The 22,252-nt window shown below is 45.8% G+C and overlaps 1 long non-coding RNA gene across 1 annotated transcript in view; it reads left to right on the top strand.

Moving 5' to 3' along the window:
* The first annotated feature begins 3,022 nt into the window (after positions 1-3,022).
* LOC309328934 overlaps positions 3,023-22,252 on the top strand; it is a 39,643-nt gene continuing 20,413 nt past the window's right edge. The window contains exons 1-4 of the long non-coding RNA XR_014150912.1: positions 3,023-3,575; positions 6,520-6,774; positions 11,640-11,830; positions 13,672-16,112. This is a non-coding gene — a long non-coding RNA (uncharacterized lncRNA). The remainder of the gene's footprint in view (positions 3,576-6,519; positions 6,775-11,639; positions 11,831-13,671; positions 16,113-22,252) is intronic.

Here is a 22,252-nt window from a genome sequence, read left to right as displayed (position 1 = left end):
TGTGTAGCTCATCATAATCCCACTGCTGTCGCAGCTGCTGTGCGTTTTAGGTTTGGCAGGCAGCTGTCCCAAAATTGCCCGAGATTCCCTGCCAGTCTTTTTAAATTGCATTATACAATCAATTAAACTTTTCTGACCTTCCTGTCTCCAGATAAATTCAGCCGTTGATGCTTCGAGAAGCAAATCATGCATGCAAATTGGGTCTAATGACAGCTGTAGTTCTGACTGCAGCCATGAAATAAAGGAGTGTAACACAGGGCGAGCTTGGGTAAAACATGGAGCCACATATATTTAGTTTCATGCAATTTCTTTGCTGCTTGCCTGTGCGGGAACCAAGCTAACTTTAGCACAAAAAGTGGGTGGCTTTAACTTCACCCCTCCTGTCAAACACACACCTCAGGGTGGGTAGGGAGGTCTTCCTCCCCCATCCTCTTTCAGGGCCCCACAACTCTGAGTGGGGGTCACAGGTTAGCCCCAAAGGTGGCTAACAGGTCCTACAACCAACAGGTCCTACAGCCAACAGGTCCTACAACCTGGAAGACAAGTCTTGGGTCTCACCTTTCATCTTAAAAGTACCCACCAAACTCCACCTTGTGAAATTCCTGCACGTACCTGCGAAATACATCACACACTCACACACACACACACACACACACACACACACACTTTGAAGCCAAAATCTGGGACACCATCTTCCCCAATGCCATTTTCCTGTTTTCTATCACAAGAGCATGGCGGCCATTTTGGTTGCTATGATCTTGCGCAGTTTTGCACCACAGTTTTCCCCTCCCCCCAAAAAAGCAGGTTGGGGGACATGGTGCCCCAAAATGCATGTTTTAGGGTACCACGCAAGATTGCAGACCCCAAAAGTGCATTTTCTGCTAAAACCACAATTATAGCTAATTATACATATTATTAAATACATTATTGTAGGTGTCATATACATAAGTAAGACTTCCCCCACCCCACCCCACCCCTGTGGGAAATATGGGAGGTTGGGAGGGGGAAATTCATTTTCGGTCCTGAGGCTCTAACATCGAGGACAGGTGGGTGGGGTGATCATGCAGATCATGCTCAAAAGGAGGCTTATAATATAATACAATGCTTTTCGCATTAAATGTTGCACATAATAGCTTTTTGTTAATGCACAAGTGGCTTAGACATAAGGGGATACTCAGTGCGAGAGGCAGTGGGATACAAGCAAAGGTTGTTCAGGTTGGAACAGACACATTTTATGTATATATGCATTTAAAACACATTCCTTGCCCGTCGCTATTTCTTATCATTCTGATTCTCTTGAGAATCAGGAGTATAACTAGTTTACAGCCTGTTCTTAATCCTTAGGAGGGGCAGCAGGGTGCTGGATTTTGCAAGGTTTAGGAGCTAAAACCTCAGCTAAGCGTATCAGCAGAGGATGCTGTGATGCTTAGTTATTTGCTAGCCTCTTGTATCCATTTATCTCCACTTGAACTTGCTTGATCCATTAGGTGGCCGAGAGAAAAGAGAGTGGGAGAGAATTAGCTGTTCAATGAAATCCAGCTTAGCGACTGAATGAACTTGACAGCCAGCTCCTTTAGGCAACTTTGAATGGGCTTCAAAACAATGTGGGTTTGCACAGGTGATCGTTCTAAGTACCGCTGTCGAGAGGCCATCAGATTGTTCTCGCAAGGTCTTCCACGTTAAATGGCAGGATAAAAGAAGTCCATTGCAGGGGCATGTTCTCTGAGCATTGAGAAGTTCTGGCGCCAGAGATCCTTGTGTGTTCCAATTTCTCACAGATCACTGGGAAGTGATAACAATTTTTGCAATTATTGGTGTATTTGCAGGAGTCCAAGTAGCCAGCACTCCTGCAAGGCAGCAGATTTATTAATGCACATAGCAACATACGAACAGGGCTGTCTTAAGCATATGCAGCGCCGGGGTGCAAAGATGAGCCTGGGCCCCCTCCCCCCAGGTTGCCCAATTCTAGGCGCACAGGAGGGTGGAGCCGGCCGGCCGGCCACCTCAGTGTCTTGCTGGCTCGGTTGCCCCCAAACTCATGGCGCAGAGCCATGGGAACAGAAGATCCTGCCGCGGTGCTCTGACCGACGGGCAGGCTCTTCCCTGGACTCAATTCTCAGGCCCTGGACTCTCAGCCTGGTGGCCCTGAGAGCCCGGCGCCCGGGTGCCCTACACCCCTAGCACCTATGGGTAAGACGGCCCTGCCTATGAAGAGCCTGCTGGATAATAATAATAATAAATTTTATTTATATCCTGCCCTCCCCAGCCAAAGCCGGGTTCAGGGCAGCTAACAACAATAAAATAGTACAACATTCTAAAATCATTTCATTATAAAATTAATTCAAATCAAATTGATGGCAACCACTGGGCTAGAGTTCTGTGAAGATTGCCAAAGGAGAGAGTCAGGCTGTGCCCTGGCCAAAGGCCTGGTGGAACAGTTCTGTCTTGCAGGCTCTGCAGAAAGATGTCAAGTCTCGCAGGGCCCTAGTCTCTTGTGACAGAGCATTCCACCAGATCGGAGCCACAGCCGAAAAAGCCCTGGCTCTAGTTGAGGCCAGCCTAACCTCTCTGTGGCCCGGGATCTCCAAGATGTTTTTGTTTGAAGACCGTAAGTTCCTCTGTGGGACATAGCAGCCAAAGGTCCATTCAGTCAGCATTCTGTTCTCACAGTGGCCAACCAGATGCTTGAGGGAAACCCACAAGCAGGATTTGAGCATAGGAGTACTCTCCCCTGGTTTGGTTTCCAGCAAGTGATATTTTGAAGCATTACTGCCTCCAACTGTGGAAGCCAAGCCTAGCCATCATGACTTGTTGTCATTGATAGTCCTAATTATATGGGCTCTTATCAAGTACAGGAATTAATTTCAAGGAAAAGCAGGGGTTAACCACTTCCTGACACCCCCCCCCCCTTCCTGGCTGTTACTCAGTTGTGCAGTCCAACCTTGCATTCACCTATTGGCATCCAATAAAACTCCTTGTTCCACCGCCGCCTTGTCGTTTGTTTTAGAAGCTGCCTCCCCATCTACTGCAATGTGTTTGAAATTGGGAGGGGGGAAAGAGTGAAAACTTCTGCCTGAGAGGAAGAGCAGGACAGGAAAGGGTGGAGGGAAATGCCAAGCGGTGGGAGACGCGAAAAGGAAAGGTTGACTAGGATGCACTCAGCCGGCAGAGATCGGAGCCATATCTATAGTGGTGCTTGGCTTAAGAGCAAGTTCACCCTTGATTGTTGCTAAGCAATGAAGACGAAGGCAGAGAGAGAGAGAGAGAGAGAGAGAGAGAGAGAGAGAGAGAGAGAGAGAGAGAGAAGCAGAGCAAGAAAATGAAAAAGCCTTTGAGGTCATCCAGAGCGACTGCCAAATTAAATATAGATGCTCCCGCTGCACGGTCTGACTTGCCGTGAATGCAAAGATGCTAAATAACTCCAGCCTCTCTCCCAGACTATCAGCTGTCAAAAAGTGGTCTAGTATCTACATCACAAGCATCACCTGCAGGCGGAGAGCATGGTCTGTGTCCTAGTATACTGGTTAACCACATGTAGGGGCCTGAACCATTGGCACCTGCCTCTGATCCAAAAGGTAAGAATGGGGTTTTTAATATATATATATTGTTCTATGTATTTGCTGAATGGCTTGGGGCATGGAGAACTGTGTCTTTATAAATAATCCTGTCACTTTGTTCTGATGTGGCTAAGAGCTAGGAGGCTTCTTGCAGCAGCTAATATGTCTACATAACTGAGCCTTCACATACATGTGAAATATGGCATATGAACGGACGCAGACCCTTTTTATTTTGCCCTTTAAGTCAGAATTGTCACTTGGAGGTGATTGACAGCCTTCAGACAGTATCGGAATCAGTGTGGATATTGAGATTGACTAAGCAAGTGGAATGTTTGCAATCATGTATCCTCAACGACAACGAGGGTTGTGTATGAGTGTGAATGTGTTCACATGCCTACACACATAAGTGCGTACCTAGGCACAAATACTTGTGCACCCGTGTGTGTGTGTTCTGTTTGGCATTCACAAGTCTCACTATCTGATATTCTCATAGTAGACAAGAGTGCACCTTTTCTGCTTTCTGTCACAGATCAGTTAAACCACAATTGCCTCCCCTTTAATTTCACGAAATGCTCCTGAACAGTGGTTCTCATTTGTTCAGTGCAATCCCTGGTATAATTGTTGTCTGCAATCGGATTCAAAGCTCATTTTCTGGTTTAGTAACAGATAGGTAGCCGTGTTGGTCTGCCATGGTCAAAACAAAATAAAAAAATTCCTTCCAGTAGCACCTTAAAGACCAACTGAGTTAGTTCTAGGTATGAGCTTTCGTGTGCATGCACACTTCTTCAGAAGTGTGCATGCACACGAAAGCTCATACCTAGAACTAACTCAGTTGGTCTTTAAGGTGCTACTGGAAGGAATTTTTTTATTTTCTGGTTTAGTTTATATATGACAGATTTCAGGACTATAGCCCCCTTCCATAATCATAAATACTTTGTGGTGCTTATCTTTTTATCACTTGGAATTATATATACCATATGCTGTGTCTTTTCCAGAGTTCCCAGTCATTTCACAGGCATTAAACTTTTATTCCTTACCTGCATTTTTAACATTTGGACATCTGCAAAAAGAGAGTGACATTTGCTGCTGGGTGGCAGATGTCTGCATCCGTAGCAGTGAACCATTCACCATTCCTTGTCTAGCACCACAGCACCGGTCAATCACCCCACATCGCTGCATGAGCTTGGTGTGTTGCTGTTTTTTACAATGAAGATATAAAACACCAAAAGCCTCTCTACAAAAGACCGCAGATCTATGGATCAGAAGACATGAACATAATTGCTAAAAGCCACTGGGGTCCCATGCGTTGAGGATCTGGATTCAAATCCTTGTTTAGCGATGAAACTCCCAGAATGGCCTGAGATGGTCACTACCCGCAGTGTAACCTACCTCACAGGGTTGTTGTGATGTGGGAGCAGAGGAACCTTGTGCACTATCTTAAGCTCCTTAAGATCGAGAGCCCGTGTGGTGTAGTGGTTAAGAGCAGTGGACTCATAATCTGGTGAACCGGGTTCGTGTCTCCGCTCCTCCACATGCAGCTGCTGTGTGACCTTGGGCCAGTCACACTTCTCTGAAGTCTCTCAGCTTCACTCACCTCACAAAGTGTTTGTTGGGGGGGATTCTTAGCTGATTTGAGACTTCTTAGGGTAGTAGTAAAGTGGGATATCAAATCCAAACTCTTCTTCTTCTTCTCAAATATTTATTTTATTTTCCTTGACATACTTATTATTTGACGGATCGATTTACTACACGGACTAATTTTAGAATATGATTAGAGGGGGGAAACCCAAACATTCAGTATTATCATGGGTGACTTGCGTGTGGAGGGTGTGTGTGATTAGTTTGTGGCCAGAATCTATTAGAAGGCGATGCTGAGGATCTTTGTTCTTTCTGCCTGCAGACATATCTCAGGCGACGTGACCAGCAACTTCATGATAGATCATCACAAGCTGTCCTGTACTGAATCAGACCATTGGTCCATCTAGCTCTTTATGGTCCAAAGTATTGGAGCCTCAGCTTCAGGATCTGTCCTTCCAGTGAGCACTCAGGGCTTCAGAATGGATAGGTTTGATCTTCTTGCAGTCCATGGGACTGTCAAGAGTCTCCTCCAGCACCAGAATTCAAAAGCATCAATTCTTCGGCGATCAGCCTTCTTTATGGTCCACTTCCATACATCACTACGGGGAAAACCATAGCTTCAACTATACGGACCTTTGTTGGCAAGGTGATGTCTCTGCTTTTTAAGATGCTGTCTAGGTTTGTCATTGCTTTTCTCCCAAGAAGCAGGTGTCTTTTAATTTCGTGACTGCTGTCACCATCTGCAGTGATCATGGAGCCCAAGAAAGTAAAATCTCTCACTGCCTCCATTTCTTTCCCTTCTATTTGCCAGGAGGTGATGGGACCAGTGGCCATGATCTTAGTTATTTTGATGTTGAGCTTCAGACCATATTTCGCGCTCTCCTATTTCACCCTCATTAAAAGGTTCTTTAATTCCTCCTCACTTTCTGTCATCAAGGTTGTGTATTATTATTATTATTATTATTATTATTATTATTATTATTATTTCCCTGCCCTATCTGAAGATAGTGGAGATTGAATCCAGGATCTCCTACATGCAAAACACTTGCTCTAGCACTGAGCTATGGTTCTTCCCAAACTAATTACACCACAGTATCATTTTTGTTATTTTTTTGTGGGGGGGGGGAGCATCTTTCCACAGCACAGAATTTGCCTCACCAAAATCATCCTTGGGAAGTAGAGGATTTATCTAAACGATGCCCCATTGTCATCCTGTTCACACACCCACACAGCCTCTACAAGATAATCCTGTTAAGCATTTTGAACGTCCAAGTTCCTGAAACAGAAAGTGCACACAGACTGCTTTTGCTAAGAAGATATATAGGCTGTTGTATGTTGCATGCTTGAATTTGCCTCTCTGTCTGTCTCCATTTTATTGCTACAGGGGGGAAAGAAATCCCTTCGCCTATCAGCAGTAACAGGTCTTGCTGCAGGCAGATGATAACTCTGTTCTGCCACCTCATTGACAGCCAACGAAGCTTGACAGACTGAAGGACCAAAGGGAAGCAATCGCTTTTTTGCTTTTTTTTAAGGAACTAAAAAGCACCGTCTGTGCTTGCTGAAATGTCTTCACACCTTGCTTGAATTACATAGAAGCAGAATGAACGACATCACTTGTTGGGATTACGTGAAGCAGGAGGTAATAATACAAAATACAACAAAAAACAGTCACACACTACACAGTTTTCGAGTTCTTTGCGGTATCTTGCTGTTGTTGTTAGCATCTGGGTGGATAACGTCAGATTCAGAAAGACCAGGGCGAGTGGTGGATGCAGAAGGGATGTCAAAATGGATCCCTGGCTCTCCTAAGGTAGAATGTGCATGGAGGATTTAGGTCAGGCTGGGGAAAGGGGGAAGTGCAGAATACAGAATTAGCAGTGGACAAACTTTTTCAAGCTCTCGCCGTATTGCCTCAGACGATGACATGCTGTTCCCTCCTCCAAAATAAAAAGGGGAAATTAATAAATAAGGATTCTTTGGAGGCATTCCCAAGTGAACCAGACCCCATCCAACTCCCAATTAAGGGCATTATTATTATTATTAATTGATAAACCATTTCATAGCCTGTGTACAATAGGATAACAATTACCGGTAGCTAAAATTTCATACAAATTGTAAAAATAAAGCCATTCCCACAGATGTACAATTCGCCTTTCATAAATGATTGGGTCGCACCTCAGGGAGAAACTTCTTAATCATCTTCAGTAGGCATCTAAGCATCATGATGCTGCGCAACTATCTAATATTAGTTGGTAACTGGTTCCAGAGGGCTGGATGAGGGTCCAATATCCTTCCATGATTCATCAAACCTTCCCTAATTCAGCTCTCCCCATTTTCAGTTGCTGGTGCTCCATAGGCAATCAGAACATGAGGGGGTTCTTCATTCCTCTCTCCCTGATGCCTTCTCCACACCCTAATCTTTATTATTATTATTATTATTATTATTATTATTATTATTATTATTATTTTGCAGGAGGAGCCCAATCACCTATACTGCCCATTACCACACCCCACGAAAACCTCACCTTGGTGCAAAGAAATCTCTATAGCAGGCAGGTGAGGAGGGCTCTCTTGAAACAGGTGAGGCATGCTGGGTTTCTCCTTCCTGGACAGAATTAAGTCAAATGAGTGGAGGACCTTTTTCAGCACAAGGGCAGCATTCCCGGCTGAGATGCAAATTTTAACTTTGTTGTACAGTGGGCTAGCTTCTGCACTCATGCGCCCCTCTTCATCCTCCATCCAGGGAAGCAAGAAACATTTTCCTTAGTTCAAGGACACATTCCATCCAGGCAAAAACACTCAGGGAGGGTACAAATCAGGGCTGGTGAGGGATGTGGCCTGAGGAGAGGGGGCTGACTGGTGAAAGGTTGCATTCAGCCTCCGCAAAGGCCTGAGGTTCCCTAACCCTGAAGTAAAGTGATAGCAGCACAGAGATGCTGGCAACATCTTTTGCCTCCAGGGAATTGTGGGAGATGTCCTGGCAGCAAAAGATACTCCCAGCATCGCAAAATGGGCAGTGCTCAACTTATTTCTGTCCAAGAAGCCTCTTCCATCTGCGAAGAAGCCAAGACCAGCTCTACCATTAGACAGAGTGAGGTGACTGCCTGAGATGGCAGATGTTGGAGTGGGTGTGGGGGTTTTTTGTGGGTGGAGGGCAGCAGTGCCAACCCCCTCAGCAGTTCCTCCCTTGCTCCTCACCTCTGTCGGAGGAGGACTGAGTTGTTCTGGGTGTCACACAGCTTGGTCTGCCACCCATAAGTTGTCCTGATGCCCTGAGGCTGTTGCCCTGTCATCAATGTTACAGTTAGATTCAGCTACTCATCCAGTTCACTTCTGTATGTGGAAAGAGGGCAGGCACACCAGCTCGTAGGGGCAGAGGTGTGTTGGGCCCCCTCAAAATCTGCTGGCAGGGGCCAGGCCTCGTCAATGTTGAGGGGACAAAGGAAGCTGAGCATGGAGTGGGTCAGTGGTTGGCTTCTCTTGAGTGTGAGAGAGGAAGCCGCACTGGGCTCCACACTCAGGCTCCTCCAGACAATGCGACACCATGCATGCGCCATGCGTCATGTGCATGACATCACACACATGTGCCAGGCCCCCTCATCTTGGGCACCAGACGTTGTTGTTGTTGTTTAGTCGTTTAGTCATGTCTGACTCTTCGTGACCCCATGGACGGACCAGAGCACGCCAGGCACTTCTGTCTTCCACTGCCTCCCGCAGTCTGGTCAAACTCATGCTGGTAGCTTCGAGAACACTGTCCAGCCATCTCATCCTCTGTCGTCCCCTTCTCCTTGTGCCCTCCATCTTTCCCAACATCAGGGTCTTTTCCAGGGAGTCTTCTCTTCTCTTCTCATGAGGTGGCCAAAGTATTGGAGCCTCAGCTTCACGATTTGTCCTTCCAGTGAGCACTCAGGGCTGATTTCCTTCAGAATGGAGAGGTTGGATCTTCTTGCAGTCCATGGGACTCTCAAGAGTCTCCTCCAGCACCATAATTCAAAAGCATCAATTCTTCAGCGAGTAGCCTTCTTTATGGTCCAGCTCTCACTTCCATACATCACTAGGGCACCAGATATCACCTCTAAAAGAGGAAGGTGCATTCTTATCCTTTGCCTCAGGAAGTACATGTCTCAAACAGGCCCTGGAGGGAGCTTCCTTCTACAATCAACCAACAGGCATTGGCAAGAGGGAATTTTGAGGGTGAGCAGGATGGAAGACAGGGAGACCCAGCTAATTCATCCTCTTGTACTGCTGAGTTATACAGAGGTGAGACTGAGACTTAGGAGGAAGAAGCTGATAGACAGTACCACCCTCTGGGCTGGTTGAAGGTAAGAACGCAGGTAGTTGGTGGGCAGAGTGAGGTCGGTGTGGCAGTGCCCTTCTTCGACCAGCCTCCCCTAGAATCAAACAAGAAGGTCTTGCTCGCAACAAACAGTGCTGCCTGCTTGCCAAAATTCAAACAGGTGGGCAACCATGCCTCGCTTCCAAATCTCCCCCCATCTTTGAGGGAAATAAAAATAAAAGTGAAGGCAGGATTCTCTCCCACAGACGCACTCCTATCTTCGAAACCTGCCTTGCAGAAGGCGAGAGACCATCTCTTGTGCCTTAGAAGAAAATCACCTATTTTTGAGTGCACACATCAACTCTTCTGCAACAACCCCGGGCATGTGGCAGAACATCTGTTATGGAAACACTAGAAAGCAGAACGGAGGCAAGCTGGGCAGCTGCCAACTCTCTCAAGATCTTCTCCCTCCCCTTCTTTGACAAGGCTGTCCATAACCAGACAGATGGCATCCAATAGGCAGGCAGGCTCACTTTGTTAACAACCCCAAATGCGTGAAACGATTCCCAGTTCATTTTGCACCAGGCGCTGCCTCCTTGTGCTGTATTTGTTAAAATCATTTTGAATGCAAATGCAGCTCGCTATTCCGAAATGGGGAGAAAATGGATTATTATTAGACAGTGTTAGCTGGGAACAATGAGCAGCTCAGTTCTTGTGGGAGCCAATTTGCAGACACCATATTGACACATGCCTAATCTGCTCTAACTGTGCCCTTCAGGCTAAAGGTGCAGAAATTGAAGCTGGGATTTAGGTCAGTACATTTATACAGACAGACAGACAGACAGACAGATTTTTATTGCAAATATAACAGAAAGGGGGGGTGTCAGTTCACTGTAATGATAAGCATTATCCATCCATCCTAATTGCAACATGTATATTAAGATAAGTAGTTCATCTGTCCAAATCGGCATCCACATTTAGGGATGTAGCTTTGTAGAGGATATCAGCTGCGGATGATGTTTCACAATGCAATTTCAAGCCCAAAGTAACACAGTTAGAGGGATTTATTCTTTTTAGCGTCAATACACCCTGATGTGTATCTCGCCCAACACATTGAGGAGGGGTTCTACATCCAAAATAAGACAATAAAAGAAGTAACTGGTTTTATGTGTGAACCTCCTCTAGATTCCTGCAAAAGTGAACAACTATTTAGAAATACAAGTACAGTGGTACCTCGGGTTACATACGCTTCAGGTTACAGACTCCGCTAACCCAGAAATAGTACCTTGGGTTAAGAACTTTGCTTCAGGATGAGAGCAGAAATTGTGCTCCAGTGGTGCGGCAGCAGCAGGAGGCCCCATTAGTGGTGCTTCAGGTTAAGAAAAGTTTCAGGTTAAGAACGGACCTCCGGAACGAATTAAGTACCCGGTACTTAACCCGAGGTACCATTGTAAAGGGGTGTGAGTGTGTATGTGGGTGATTGTATTTATTTCTTTATATATATATTTTATCATTCATCTTATCACCAGGGATGGGGAACCTGTGGCCCTCGAGGAGAGGGGCTGCCAACTTTTTTGGATACATGGGCACATTCGAAGTTTTGCCGAAGTGCTGCAGATGCCGGACAAAAAATGGCTGCTGTGGGGACATGGCGTAACACAAAATGGCTGCCACATCTAAAAGAGCAGAAAAGGTGACTGGACCACAAAAGGGCATGGGTATGCCCCCACCCCATTCAGCTGCCCCCTCAAAATGGAAAAAGGCACCTTCATCAGCCACCTCCATGTTCGCTCATAGAGAGAAGGTCTTAACTAGGGTTGCCAAATGTCCGGAATTTCTCAGACATAGCCATTATTCAGCCCTTGTAAAGAATGTCCGGGCGGAAATCGCTGAAATGTCCAGGAAAATCCAGGTGTTTGGCAGAAGTGTAGATTTTGGTGAATTTCATTAAAAAGAACCCACAAGCCTTCTTTTTTGTGTGTGTGTCCGGATTTTCACTTTTTTTTAATATAATTTTTATTAACAGGCCAATCAAATCACATTAGTTCCAAATCACATTAGTTCCAAATTATACAGCCAATTTTTTAAATTTTTGTTGGGGCGGATTTTCACTTTTTGAAATATGGCAACCCTATCTTAGCACCTCTGTGTACCTCTCATCCACTCAGAACTGATATGATGGTGAGTGTCCACTCTTGGCAACCAATAAATTGTGGTTATGTTTACAGGGGAATGTCCAGTGTGGGAGATGCTGAGCTCATGCTATTGGAACAGAGCAAGAAGACTCAGTTGTGGTAGAGCATCTGTTTTGCATGAAAAAGCTCCCAGGTATAATCCCCAGCATTGCTAGGTAAGGTTCGGAGACACACCTGCCTGAAGTCCTGCCAAACTGCTGCCAGTCGGGGAAGACGAAACCAAGGTAAGTGGGCCAATTTATCTGCCACAGTATAGGACAGCTCTTACATAATCCAGAAGTGACTACCATTGGGTGTGTCAGGGACTGGCTGGATGAGGGAGAATGGTGTTAACTGCCTGACCAAGAGCCCCCCAGGGAAAGTACAGAGGGAGAGTATTTGAATCCTGGATTCTGGTGGTGAGAAACCATCCACACCCCAAAAGAGGGGAAGAGCTGAGAAGCACTGGGAGCTTGAAAGATGATGAAGAGGAGGAAACAGGCAGGTGCCCCAGCACAGGGCAGAGACAGGGATCAGACTTGGCAATTCCACCACAGAGCCACTCTGACAGCTTCTCTGCTGACAGCCTCCAAGCCCCCTCCCCACTCCCAGAACAAGCCGCCTATGGCATGTTACCGAATAAAGGGCCAGGTAGAAACAGAAGTGAGGGACGCAGGTGGCGCTGTGGGTTAAACCACAGAGCCTAGGATTTGCCTATCAGAAGGTCGGCAGTTCGAATCCCTGCGTCAGGGTGAGCTCCCATTGCTCGGTCCCTGCTCCTGCCAACCTAGCAGTTCGAAAGCACGTCAAAGTGCAAGTATATAAATAGGTACCATTCCGGCAGGAAGGTAAACGCGTTTCCGTGTGCTGCTCTGGTTCACCAGAAGCAGCTTAGTCATGCTGGCCACATCACCCAGAAGCTGTACGCCGGCTTCCCTCAGCCAATCAAGCGAGATGAGCGCTGCAACCCCAGAGTCGGTCACGACTGGACCTAATGGTCAGGGGTCCCTTTACCTTTAGAAACAGAAAGAGTCCCTTGGGGCTTGCTGTAGACCAGGGGTCAGCGAATTTACCACGACTCAGGCCGGTGTCTCCAGCGCGATCGTGAAGCGGGCCGGAGGGCAGGGGAGCGCGTGCCCATATGCATGCACACAAGCTAATTCCGGCGCACTTCTGCACCGGAAATGGCTTGTGCGCATGTGCACGGGCCTCCTCCGACCCGGATGTGCACTAGAAATAACGCTTGTGCATGCGCAAATAACGCTTGCACATGCACACAAGCTATTTCCAGTGCTCCTCCGACCCGGAACTGGCAGCTGCACAGCACAGCGCCGGTAAGAGCGGGCGGTGACAGCAGGTGGCGGGGGTCGCCACAGGCTGGATGAACGAGTCCCTCGGGTCTTATCCGGCCCATGGGCCTTAGTTTGGGGACCCTGCTGTAGCCAGAGGAACGGGCCTGACACAGAGGGATAGGGAGTTACAAGCCACTTCAGGCAAATGCTTCATCTAGACAGGAGCAACCCTTAGAAGTCTCTTTGTGTTCTCTGTTCTGCTTCCTTAATAAAGAAACTAACTATAAGTCAAGGGACGCAGGTGGCACTGTGGGTTAAACCACAGAGCCTAGGACTTGCCGATCAGAAGGTCGGCGGTTCGAATCCCTGCAACGGGGTAAGCTCCTGCCAAGCTAGCAGTTCGAAAGCACGTCAAAGTGCAAGTAGATAAATAGGTACCGCTCCAGCAGGAAGCTAAACGGTGTTTCCGTACGCTGCTCTGGTTCACCAGAAGTGGCTTAGTCATGCTGGCCACATGACCCGGAAGCTGTACGCCGGCTCCCTCAGCCAACAAAGCAAGATGAGCACCGCAACCCCAGAGTCGGTCACGACTGGACCTAATGGTCAGGGGTCCCTTTACCTTTACCTAACTGTAAGTTAGCCCGTGTTTCACTGCCTTTCTCTGATCTGTGAATGACCTGTTCTCCTTGTCAGCTCCCTGGCAGAGTGGCAGCCTGCTTCTCCAGACGTCCTTACTCTACCTGATTATCCACAGACCACAAGTGCCTTAGTGATTTCTTCTCCTTTTTCCCCAGGACACACTTCTCTCTTGCGCCATCTTGGTGGGAATGTGGACAGCAGGGCGCTCTTCCCGAGTCCAGCTCCACGTGGTTTCACAAATACCTGGAAATTATCCAACACCAGTGTTTAAGAGGGGGTCTTTCTCCAAGTTGCTTGAAGAGCAGCAGTAAACATTTCCAGCACACATCTGCAGCATCAGCATCAGGACTTGAGCTTTCAGATAGAACAAAGGGATCATGAGGAGGACAGGGGTGGAAATAGCAACTATTTGTTTTGTCTCCTAACTGGCAGAAGGGAAGAGCTGGTGAAATTCAATTTGTGGCTTGTGTGCCGAGGCACTTCGGTCCTCATGAATCACCTAGAAGAATCTGTGCCAACTGCAACACCAGCCAAGGCTTCCTTCAGGTTTAGATTGATGAGCAGAAGCAAACAGCCACTTCAGAGCTGACAAAAGAGACTTGGAATGGGTGCCAAGCTTGTCTGGATGAGTGGGAATCGACCATTTTTACAGGCAGAACACACTTTTTTCAGGAATGTAGGAAGTTGCCTTGAACCAAGTCAGACCACTGGTCCATCATCGCAGTACTATCTGCTAGGGGTGTGAATCAGCTCTTTGTGGGAGTCAAATAACAAGCTGAATTATTAGTCTCTGCAGCTAGTCTCGGGCGCAGTTATCCTCCTGCGGTTTGACTACACCCCTGGGGGTGCATTCCATTGTCTCTTGAGACAGACAAATGCCAACAACAACAACGCCTATGTGGCTACATTTAGTCTATTCTGTCTTGAAAGGTAAAGCTATGACTTATTCAGCAGCAGAGGACATCATGTGTTCCTTACCATGATGCAATGTCTATCAATAGACATTAATTAACTGATGTAACCACTGAGTTAGCAATGTCTAAGTTGTGAGGTTTTCGGTACAGCGAACTAATTATTTATCTATTGCGAGAAAGAGTGGCAAGTGCTTGTGGGTGTAAGAATCTCTGTGGAGAAAGATGCTGTTTTAATTAAATCAACTGCTGGCAGACATAATAAGCTTTCGGGCCTATTTCCGTTCTGTAGTAACTGAGTACCATTAACCAATCATTCAACCTATGGTCTGACTACTCCACCCATCGCAAATTTGCACCTAGTGTGAAACGTTCAATTTCAGGGGGTTTCCCCCCTCATTTTTCCAATCTTTGGTTCAATTTTCCACATTTCCATATCAGTTTAATAAATTAATAAATATATAACTTACTTCATGAACATTCAACTACAGGCCTAGCTTGCCCCATAATGTTCCCCAGTGCCTAAGAATCCAAACCCTTCCTCCTGACACCATCGTCTCATTTCGATATTGAGACCACAAAGCTGAGCCTGTCTGTCTGGCCCTGCACATGGAACTGGTAGCATTTCAGAGAAAGCCATCTTGGAGTAGCACCCAGGGCCTGGTGCAAGATGGAGCACTGTTGAGCCAATTGGGAGTGGACACCATAGTCCTGTTATATTAAATAAACATGTAAGTAGCCAATTGCCTAGAAAATCCAACACGGTCACATCTGATTTTGAGAGGTGAATATCATAGATTTAAGAGTCTCACGCTCTACTGACTGAAGTATCCCAACAAATGAGGAGACTGGTGTGTTTTTTAAAAAAAGAAATCTTGAAACGGAAAGTCAAGAGGGTCAAATCACTCCAAAATGCTTTTAGCTCCAAACATGCTATTAGATACTCAGCTGGAGTGTATACCACAGATCCAGGAAAAGTACCATAAGAGACAAGAGGACACTGGCATGATTAACAAGGAGAGTGAGAGAAGCTATTAGAGGCAAGAAGGTTTCCCTCAAATAACTGAAGTCTTGTCCAGATGAAGAGAACGAAAAGGAACACAAACTGTGGCCCAAAAAGTGCAAACAAACAGTAAGGGATGCTTTAAAAAAAGAAAAGACTTTGAGGAACACATTACTGTAAAAATAAAGACCAACAAGGAGAAGTTCTTCAAATATATTAGAAGCAGGAAACCATCTAGGAAGACCCTTTGACAACAAGGGAGACAAAGGAGTTATAAAGAAGGACAAAGAGATTGCAGAGAAGCAGAATGATTTGTTTGCATCTGTCTTCACAATGGAGATATAGGGCAGAACCCAGTACCTTTGCAGAAGATGAGTCTGGGGAGCTAAGATGGATAATGGAGATGAGATATGAAGTTCTAGGCCCAACAAAGTTAAAACTGCCAAAACTCTGAGTCCAGTTGGCATCCTTCTGAGAGTCTCAAAAAACTCAAATGTGACTATGCTAATCTTCTAATAAAAATATGTAACTTGCCCCTTGGGTCAGCCTCTTATACCCGAGGACTGGAAAGTAGCCAATGTAACACCAAATTTAGAAAAGGGATCCAGGAAATTACAGGCTGGTTAGTTTAACATATGTCCCTGGAAAATTGGTGGAGGCTATGAAAGACTTAGGGACTTGGGTGGCACTGTGGGTTAAACCACAGAGCCTAGGACTAGCTGATCAGAAGGTCGGTGGTTTGAATCCCCGCGACGGGGTGTGCTCCCGTTGCTCGGTCCCAGCTCCTGCCAACCTAGCAGTTCGAAAGCACGTCAAAGTGCAAGTAGATAAATAGGTACTGCTCCAGCGGGAAGGTAAACAGCGTTTCTGTGTGCTGTTCTGGTTTGCCAGAAGTGGCTTAGTCATGCTGGCCACATGACTGGGAAGCTGTACGCCGGCTCCCTCAGCCAATAAAGTGAGATGAGTGCTGCAACCCCAGAGTCAGCCATGACTGGACCTAATGGTCAGGGGTCCCTTTACCTTTACCTTTATGAAGGACTTACTCACAAACTTGAGTTATCATAGCTAGGAAATGGAAAAAGCAAGGTGGGTATCAAATAGAAGAATGGCATAAAGAAGTGTGGGACATATATGATAAATTAATGTGTGCTAGCAAAGTAAGAAGGGGAAAATGACTTTGAGGAAATATGGAAGATATTTGTGGAATTTGTATTGTGAAAACAGAAAGGGGTTAAACCATATCGAGAAGTACTGAATTTTTGGGAAGCTGGATAATTATGATAAATGAAAATGAAATGAAATGGTGGAAAGTAATGTTAAAGATAAAATAACCAAGCATTTAAATGAGCAAGCAGTACTGCATCAAAGTCAGCAAGGCTTCCACAAGGAAAATACCTGTTTCACAAACCTATTAGTCTTCTTTGAGAGTGCCAACAAGCATATAGAGGTGATGTGGTGGACATAGGGTACAGTGGATGCTCAGATTGCGAACGTGATCCATGCGGGAGGCATGTTCGCAACCCGCAGTGCCTGCAACCCGCAGCGCCACACCTGCGCACGTGCGGGTTGCGATTCGGTGCTTCTGCACATGCGCGAGCACCGAATCCCGGAAGTAACCTGTTCCAGTACGTCCGGGTTTTGGCGCATCCATAACCCGGAAACGCACAAGCTGAAGCGTCTGTAACCCAAGGTATGACTGTACTTGAACTTTCACAGAGCTTTTGACAAAGTACCTCACCAAAGACTCCTGAGTAAGCTTACTGGTCAAGAGATAAGAAGAGAGGTCCTCTTGTGGATCAGTAATTGGTTAAGTATCTAGAACCAAAGAGTAGGAATAAATGGACAGCTCTCTGAATGGAAAGTAGTAGAAAGGGGAGTTCCCCAAGGATCAGTCTTGGGGCTTTTAAACTTGTTCATAAACAATCTAGAGATAGAGTGAGCAGTGAAGTGGTCGGTTTGCTGATGATACTAAATTGTTCGGGGTCATTAAAACAAAAAGAGATTGTGAAGAGCTCCAAAAGGACCTCTCCAAACTGAGTGAATGGGTGGCAAAATGGCAAATACAATTCAATGTAAACAAGTGTAAAGCAATGCATGTTAGGGCAAAAGTATCATTCACATATCATCGGGTGAAAGGACCAAGAACAAGACCCTGGGGTTATAGAAGATAGTCCAATGAAGATGTCAACTCAGTGCGCAGCAGCCATGGAAACAGCAAATTCCATACCAGGGTTCATTAGGGAACTAATTGAAAATAAAATTGCAAGTATTATACAGATCTTTTTGTGCCCCAACATTTGGAGCGATGTACAGTTCCTAGCAGTTTGAAAGCACGTCAAAGTGCAAGTAGATAAATAGGTTATCACTCTGGCGGGAAGGTAAACGGCGTTTCTGTGTGCTGCTCTGGTTCACCAGAAGCGGCTTAGTCATGCTGGCCACATGACCCGGAAGCTGTACGCTGGCTCCCTCAGCCAATAAAGCGAGATGAGCGCCGTAACCCCAGAGTTGGCCACGACTGGACCTAATGGTCAGGGGTCCCTTTACCTTTACCTTTACAGTTCTGGACACCTCCCCTCGGAAAGGATAATGTAGGGTCAGGAAAACCTCAGAAAAGGGCTGCCAGAATGATCAAGGGAACAGACCAACTCCTCTATGAAGACAGGTTGCATTGTTTGGGACTTTTTAGTTTAGAGAAAAAACAAATTAAGAGGTGACACGATAGAACTTTACCAAAATTATGCATGGGGAAAATGGATAGGGAAACAAACACTCTCAAAACACTGGAGCTTGTAGACACTGAATAAAGCTGAATGTTGGAAAATTCAGGACAGATCGAATTAAGTACTTTTTTACACGGTGCATAGTTAAGCTATGGCCATGAAGTGAAGGCCATTAAGTTAAATAGTTTTAAAAGAGGATTAGATACATTTATGGAGGATATGGCTAGCAATGGCTTCTATCCATGTTTGCTATGCCCTGAAGGCAGCAATGCTTCTGAATACCAGTTGATGGGAACCACAGGAGGGGAGAGGGCTCAGTTCCTGCGTGTTGGTTTCCCCCAGGCGTCTGGTTGGCCACTGTGAGAACAGGATGCTAGACTAAGATGGGCCATTGGCAGATCCAGAAGGCTCTTCTTATGTCCTTCAAATGGGGTGCAGAGGAAGCACTTGTGAGGCCTTCAAGCTTGGAGGTAATGTAGACTATAAATGCAATAAGCATAAAATAAAATAGAAATTCACTGATGATAGCTTCCTGTATCATTGCACTGGAAAAGATTCACTACCCCTCACTCTGCCTGTTCCTAGAGGATTAGTAATGCATAACCTGATCACAGTACAAGCAGATGTGGACCATGAATAGATGATTTTATTTCCAAAGTCACTACTGGAATAGTAGAACTGATCAGTTACAATGCAGGCCCGAATGGTAGCTGACTGCTCCGAATGTGCATTGCCTAAAGGAAAAGACTTTGGGGGGAGGTGGGGGGGGAGCACCATGTTGTTATATCAAGCTGTGACTCGGAATTGCATTACACATGCAAAATTGAAGAGCTGCCACATGGATCTCTCCAGCCTTTGATCTCTAGTAACACAGGAAGTGTAAACTAAGATCAGGTTTATGCCACCAGTCTTAACTACACATCAAAGTGATGACAACAGCATCACTTTCAAGATAAATTACATACAGTCATGGGTTCCCACTGAAAGTGGGAGTTTTTCTATTTTTTTTGTTTGCAGGAGGAGGCATGCATCAATATTTGTCACAGCCTAAACAATACAACACAGGTATCTTCACCCAGCGAGATCAGCAATATCTGCGCAGACTGGAAGCTGCTCTCTAGAGATTTCAGGCATGTGCCAAAGACTAAACAGTGGATTTTCTGAATTTATAGGGTCATCTCTTTTCCAACTCTCTCTCTCTTTCTCTTCCCTCCTCTCTCTCCCTCCCTACTTCTACCTCTGTTTGTATGATCAAATTTGAGGAAGTCTTCAGGAGAACTTAGAAGTTGGATGAATGAATTGATTGAGGGGGCACTCTCATTATATTTACAGATGACTCCAAACTAGGAGGGGTAGCTAAGGGCACAGCAGACAGACTCGAGATTCAATACGACCTTAACGGACTGGAAAACTGAGCCCAAACTAACAAAATGAATTTCAATAAGGCCAAATGTAAGGTTCTGCACTAAGGCAGGAAGAACCAGCTGCACTAATATAAGATGGGGGATTCCTGGCTTGCCAGTAGGACATGTGGAAAGGATCTAGGGGACTTAGTAGACCACAAGCTTAACATGAATCAACAGTGTGATGCAGCAGCAAAAAAGGCTAATGCTATTCTAGGCTGCATCAGCAGAACTCTAGTGTCCAGATCAAGGGAAGTAATGGTACCACTCTAATCTGCCCTGGTCAGAACACACCTGGGACACTGTGTCCAAGTCTGTGCGCCACAATTTAAGAAGGATATTGAATTTAGTTTATTCGATTTTTTACTTTGGTTTATTTTTGTTTAGTTAGAAATTATAAGAAAAGAGCATATACAAATACAAGTTTAAATCAATATTTAATGTATAATTATTTAAGGCTGTACATGTACCTAAGATTGTGTATGGATTTAAATTAATTTTAAAAAAAATTATGTACAAAAAAATAAAAATAAGAAGGATATTGACAAGCTGGAATGTGTGCAGAGGAGGGCAACCAAGATGATCAAGGGTCTGGAAACCAAGCCTTATTATGAGGGATGCTTTAGGGAGCTGAACATGCTTAGCCTGGAAAAGACCGCGAAGAGATATGATAGTCATCTTCAAATATATCAAGGGCTGTCACGTGGAAGATGGAACAAGCTCGTTTTCTCTTGCTCCAGAGTCTAGGACCCAAACCAAAGGCTTCAAGTTACAAGATTCCGACTAAACATCAGGAAGTTAAAGCTGCTGGACAATGGAACGGACTCCTTCGGGAGGTGCTAGATTCTCCTTCATTGGAGGCTTTTGAGCAGAGGTTGGATGGCCGCCTGTCATGGATGTCTTAGTTGAGATTCCTGCATTGCAAGGGACCATTAGGATCCCTTCCAACTCTACAAGCTATGATTCTATGACTTTGTGACAATTTGATTGGTCCTAATAATAGCATTGGCCTCTTATGGCCAAAAGAGATGTTGGGGGAGGAGTTGAGACATGATGGTACTGAAGCTGGTTCTGAGCTAAAATTCCCCTCTGACTTCAGCATCCTGCCCATAGGTTGCATATGGGGAGAGAGAGAGAGGAAGAAGAAGAAGAAGAAGAAGAAGAAGAAGAAGAAGAAGAAGAAGAAGAAGAGGAAGAGGAAGAAGAGTAGTAGTAGTTTGAATTTGATATCCCGTTTTATTACTACCGGAAGGAGTCTCAAAGCGGCTCATATTCTCCTTTCTCTTCTTCCCCCACAACAAACACTCTGTGAGGTGAGTGGGGCTGAGAGAGTTCAGGGAAGTGTGACTAGCCCAAGGTCACCCAGCAGCTGCATGTGGAGGAGCGGGGAAGCGAACCCAGTTCACCAGATTACGAGTCTACCGCTCTTAACCACTACACCAGGCTGCAGGGAGAGAGGGAGAGAGAGAGAATTAGCAGGTGGAAATGGGAGTGAAGTGATAGCAGTTGTGATCTTGGTTGCTACTGTGTGCCTTTATTTTATTCAGAAGACACCAAATGGAGGGCAGGACAGTTTGTCCTCACTCTGATTGGGCTTCATAGTGATACATTGCTCCTGATAAAGGCATCCTTTTCCTGTTGCTTTTTAATCCCCACTCCCAGGACAAACAATTTTTTGTCTTATGTCGCCTTCATTTTTCCCAATACATCCTTAACCTTAACCCTTTAAAGTGGTGATGGGGAACATGTCGCTTCCAGAGTTTGTTGTACAGTGGTGCCTCGCAAGACGAAATTAATCCGTTCCGTGAGGCTCTTCGTATAGCGGTTTTTTCGTCTTGCGAAGCAAGCCCATTGACAGCTTAGCGGATTAGCGCTATTAGTGGTTTAGCGGCTTTTAGCGGATCAGCTGATAAGCGGCTTAGGGCTTAGGAAAAGGGGGGGAAAGGGAAAAACCCCCGCAGGAATTCGCAAGACATTTTCGTCTTGCGAAGCAAGCCCATAGGGAAATTCGTTTTGCGAAGCGCCTCCAAAACGGAAAACTCTTTCGTCTAGGGGGTTTTCCGTCTTGCGAGGCGTTTGTCTTGCAGGGCACCACTGTACTCCATCTCCCATCAGCCCCAACCAATATGGCCAATAGTCAGGGATGATGAGAGTCATGGTCCAAACACATCTGGAGAGCCACACACCCCATTATTGCTTTAAAGTAAGGGGCATTGGAGCATCTTAAAAAGTAGAGACATCACCTTGCCAACAAAGGTCTGTATAGGTAAAGCTATGGTCTTCCCAGTAGTGATGTATGGAAGTGAGAGCTGGACCATAAAGAAGGCTGATCGCCAAAAAATTGATGCTTTTGAATTATGGTGCTGGAGGAGACTCTTGAGAGTCCCATGGACTGCAAGAAGATCAAACCTATCCATTCTGAAGGAAATCAGCCCTGAGTGCTCACTGGAAGGACAGATCGTGAAGCTGAGGCTCCAATACTTTGGCTACCTCATGAGAAGAGAAGACTCCCTGGAAAAGACCCTGATGTTGGGAAAGATGGAGGGCACAAGGAGAAGGGGACGACAGAGGACGAGATGGCTGGATAGTGTTCTCAAAGCTACCAGCATGAGTTTGACCAAACTGCGGGAGGCAGTGGAAGACAGGAGTGCCTGGCGTGCTCTGGACCACAGGGTCACGAAGAGTCGGACACGACTAAA

Source organism: Podarcis erhardii (assembly GCF_964252035.2).
Source record: "Podarcis erhardii genome assembly, chromosome: 14".
Lineage (NCBI taxonomy): Eukaryota > Metazoa > Chordata > Lepidosauria > Squamata > Lacertidae > Podarcis > Podarcis erhardii.
Note: the sequence above shows the minus strand (reverse complement) of the source record. Positions and strands in the feature narration are given on the sequence as shown.